Source organism: Olea europaea, unplaced genomic scaffold (assembly GCF_002742605.1).
Source record: "Olea europaea var. sylvestris unplaced genomic scaffold, O_europaea_v1 scaffold2599, whole genome shotgun sequence".
Taxonomy (NCBI): domain Eukaryota; kingdom Viridiplantae; phylum Streptophyta; class Magnoliopsida; order Lamiales; family Oleaceae; genus Olea; species Olea europaea.
This window is the reverse complement of record NW_019244304.1, coordinates 140,026-145,358: the sequence shown is the minus strand read 5'-3', so window position 1 is coordinate 145,358 and position 5,333 is coordinate 140,026.

The window sequence follows — 5,333 nt, the reverse complement described above, 5'->3', positions numbered from 1 at the left end:
CTCATGTGCCAGATCAAAAGGGGTCCAAGCTAGATGATAAGAGTGAAAAGTATGTTTTTATCGATTATAACTCTCGTTCTAAAGGCTACAAGTTGTATAATCCGAGCAAGGAGAAGATCACCATAAGTTGAGATGTCGAGTTTGATGAAGAAGGAGCTTAGGATTGGGGTGTCTAAGAAGAAGACTACGACTTTTTACCATTCTTTGAGGAAGAAGAACAAAAGAAGGGAGAGCGGCTAGAGCTTGTCAGTCCACCTCTATCACCTACTCATGGAGACGTTTCGCCATCATCTTCATAAGGAGAAAGCTCAAGTGAAAGGACACCACCAATGAGGAGCCTACAAGAGCTATATGAGGTAATAGAAAATCAAAATGATCTCACACTTTTTTATCTTTTTGCCGATTGTGAGCCAATAGGGTAAGACGAAGTGACATAAAATAAAAGATGGAGAGATGCCATAGATGAAGGGATTAAAGCTATTGAGAAGATTGACACGTGAGAGCTGACGACTCTTCCCAAAGGAAAGAGAGCAATCGGAATTAAGCGGGTGTACAAGGTAAAGAATAACGCTAAAAGAAAAGTAAAAAGATACAAGGCAAGATTGGTTGCTAAAGGCTACAACCAACGGTCAGGAATTGATTATGAAGAAGTATTTGCTCATGTTGCTCGTTTAGAAATCATAAGATTAATTATCTCTCATGCAGCGCAAAATAAGTAGAAAATATTTCAAATGGACGTAAAATCAGCTTTTCTAAATGGTTATCTTGAATAAACAATTTATGTGGAGCAACCAATGGGCTACAAAATAAAAAGACATGAAGGTAAAGTCTTAAAACTAAAAAAAGTTTTATATGGGTTGAAACAAGCTCCAATGACATGGAATAGTAGAATTGACAAGTACTTTCAAGAAAATAACTTCACAAAATGCCTTCATGAGTATGCCCTTTACATAAAGGTAAATAAGAAATGAGATATTTTACTTGTTTGTTTGTTTATAGATGATTTTAAATTCACAGGAAATAATCAAAGTATGATCACTAAGTTTAAGAAAGCCATGGCACAAGCATTCGAGATGACGGATATCGACCTCATGGCCTATTATCTTGGGATTGAGGTAAAACAAATGGAGGATTGCATCTTTATTTCACAAGCAGGGTATGTGAAAGAAATTCTAAAAAAAATTCAATATGGAGAATTGCAAGTCTGTATGCACCACCGTCGAATGCCAAACAAAGTTGTCGAATAATGATAAAGGTGGAAAAGTAGACCCAACACTTTTTAAGAGTCTTGTTGAAAGTTTAAGATACTTGACGTGTACAAGACCAAATATCCTTTTTGAAGTTGGGCTCATCAATCGTTATATAGAGACACCTACCATGACCCATATGAAAGCTGCAAAGAGAATTCGTCGCTACATCAAAGGCACACTTGATTATGGCTTAGTCGATACATCATCTAATGAATTCAAACCTGTTGGATATAGTGACTGCGATTAGGACGGAGACAGTGATGATAGAAGAATATGACTGGGTATGTGTTTTACTTGGGTGACACATCTTTCATTTGGAGCTCAAAGAAGCAATCGATCGTAGCAATATCTACATGTGAAGCTGTATATGTTGCAGCAACATCAAGTGTCTGGCATGTGATTTGGCTTAGAAACTTGTTGAAGACACTTGGAGTTTCACAAGAAGAACCAACCGAAATTCATGTTGATAACAAATCGGCATTGGCATTGGCAAAGAACCTAGTATTCCACGATAGAAGAAAGCACATTGATACAAGATATCACTTCATAAGAGAAAGCATTGCAAAGAAATAAGTGTAACTGAAATATGTAACCTTCAAGGAGCAGATCGTGACATTCTCACTAAGCCACTCAAGCATAACGTGTTCATCAAGTACTCTACTTGGAGGAGTAAAATCAAGTTTAAAGGGGAATGTCGAGTAGTAAACTTGATTTTTGTACTAAATAATATAGGCTTAAGGATTTTGCCTATAGGTCCAAATCGATTAAAAAGCCCAGCATACCTAGCATTTCTGAAAACATTATCTAAAAAAATTTAGATAAATATCTACAAGAAAAAACTATATTAATATCTAAGTAAAATATGTGATGATAAATGTGATAATGTGTCAGTAAGATTATGTGGTCTTATAAAGTCTATTTAGAGAATTCTAGAAAAATATTTTGCCCAAATTTGTGGTCTAAAAATCTCATGTAAATATGTAGTCTAGAAGTTTCATGTAAATACTATATAAAGGGGTAGGGTCTCCATTGTAAGTGTTATGCCCTAGATCCAATCGATTTAGGTTGTAAACGCTTTTAATATATTTAATGCATTTGATTTTGGCGAGATCTATTATTTATTTAAATTAATTTTGTAATAAATAATATTAAATAATAGAATCCGAAAATCCAATTTTTAGGTAATCTGTTAATCACAAGGAGTTGTGATTGTGAGATACAAATTACATATAATTGGATCTTGAATAAACCATGGTCGTAAGTAATAACGAGATACGGATATCGTTAATACAGTTAGACCATCACGTGTGGCATTTCTTACTTGTGAAGTAAGTAGCTGATCTCACGAGCTAAAGTGTGGTGACACTTAAATGAACACGTGGATGTTTTGTTATAGAACAAAACATTGGAGACCCGCTAAGAGATTCCACGTGGATAACTATCTGAGTGTCAGTGGCTAATCTCTAACGTTCGGCAGTGGAATTGATCCTTTGACTTGAGGTCGTCATAGTACCCTATATGAGGACAGACATACTTTGGTGGTGTTGGATGTTGCTCTGAAAGGGGCCCTAATACGACATCGTTCGGGTACGTCAAGAATCGTATGAAGGTTGTGATTGATCAATAAAGGATTCGTCACTCTTAGATAGTAGGAGATTATGATCTGCGTTTCATTCAATTAAGTCGATGATGAAATCCTTGGCCAAGGTGTACTCATAAGTCGAAAAGGAGTTTTCGATTTATATAGACTTAATAGTGAAATGAAAGATATGATCAATGATCGAGATTGACACAATTCCATATCTCGTAATTGATCGGATCGTATTGACGAAGAGATAATAATTTCACGGTAAACGAACGAATTTGATTTTGTCATACCACTTGACATTTCCCGTCACATGTATTGCCCTGACACATTGCTAGATGTCAATTAGGGATGGCAAATGTGAATTGACGATAAATTAAATAGGTGTATTAATTTATCAATTTTGATTACGTCAAAATAATATTTCACGACGTTAGGCATCGTGGTCGGGAATCTAATGGGTCGCACACAAAAGGGAATTGGAAGACTGCAAATTGTCAATTGATTAATTTAACAATCGTTGGATAAATTAATTAATTGAATTTGCTATTTATAATCCCGAATTAATTACTTGGATTAATTAATTCACGGACCGGGTTTGATTAATTGGATTAATTAAATATTGGACAGGACCGGGCCGGGTCCGTTTGGGTTTATATATATACACAGCTAGGGTTTGAAGTCCATAAGTTATTCATTATTCTTGCTGGCACAAGAAAGAAACCCTAGCAGTTGCAGTCTACTCTCTGTGTGGATTTCATTGGAGACTGGACAATTGGACAGCTATGGGAGGCAGATTCAAGCTGCTGAAAAGGAATAACGCGAAGGAGTTTGCAAATCACAAGTAAAGGTATATTTCTCATCACAGTTTTTATCTAAATACAAAGCTGAATACTGAATGGGAATTGAAATTTGTTAAATTCCGCTGTGCATGTTTAAGTAAATTCTCAACAGTGGTATCAGAGCCGACTTTGTATTTGTTAGGAACTGTTTAACGTGTTGATTAAATTAAATGTTATTTTAATCACGTTCATTCCTAAATCTAGCAAATATAGTTTTAAATTTTTTTGTCTTTTTGGATCTGTTCTTGAAAAACAAAAAAATTTTTGGGTCGAGCGGGCGATGCCGCCGCGCGAGGGCGCTGTTGGAGCAGCGCCATCGCGCTGCAAACCGGCAGCGCGAGGCGCAGCTTCAACAACGCCTCCGCGCTGCTGGTTATTCTGACGGGCGGCGTCGCAGAAAACAAGAAAAAAAAATTTAGGTTTAGAGTTTTTTGGTGGAGACGGGGGCCTTTGTTGCAATTAATGTAATTAGGGGCCCCTGGTTGCAATTACACAAAAGGGGTCAATTTGCAAATTTTAAATTAGGGACCTATTCTGTAAATTCCGATTTTGGAAGGGTCTGCTGTTAATTTCATTTTGGGTATCTTTTGTAAAATTTCAAAAAGGGTTTTGATTTTGAATTTTGAATTATTTTAAAATGCGTTTTAAACTGGGTTTGACCGATACCCTAATTTTGATCCAGATTAAAAATTTTATTTAAAAATTTGACGACTTTTATATTTTTGTTAAAATTAGATTTTAACTTAAATATTTAGTTTGACACTTAATTGAATTTTTATTATGTTTGGGAATTTTGTCCTAAATTAAAATATTAATTCAATTTTATTAGAGTTGGACTCTAATATTAAATTAATTAAATTTTGTTTTGAATTAGCACCACTTCCCTATGCAAATTAACACTTAGAGTATGACTCTAATTTAATAATTAATTAAAATTCGATTTTGATTAAATTACTTCGCCCAATAGTTATGGATTTAGAGTTGGACTCTAATTCGATATTTAGTTAAAATTAGATTTTAATTAAATTGGCCCGTCAATTAAATTAATTAATTAATATGATTAATTAATTGTTTAATTATCTCGATCCCAAAATTTTGATTTAATTTTGACGACTATAATTGCTAGATTTATGAGACATTGCATATAATATTAGATATTATACGTAGGAAACATTTATGTGATGAATGTTTGTGGATGATTATGGACTCGACCATATGGATGTGTTGAATGGTTGATTTACTTCTTATTGTTGTTGTGGGCCTACGAGCTCCTTATTAAATATTGGACTGCGAGTCCGTTGTTATTATTATTATTATGGGCCTGCGAGTCCGATTTCTTTTAGGCCTGCGTGCCAATTAGTATAGGATACATGTTGCAAGTTCGGCTAATTGGAGGCGCAAGAAGAGGTGGACACCATGAAGATGGTGTATTGGTATTAGTCCAATAATGTACCCCTTAGGAATTGACCAACTAGTTTTCCTCTTGGCTCGGGAAAACTAGATAGAACAAGTCCATGGCTCGGGAAAATTAGATAGAACAAGTCCATAATCATCCATATTATTATTTATGTGTGTGTGTGTATATATATATATGTGTGTGTGGGTGTGTGTGGGTGTATTTATTCGCATAGTAGATGTATGTTTATATATATGTAT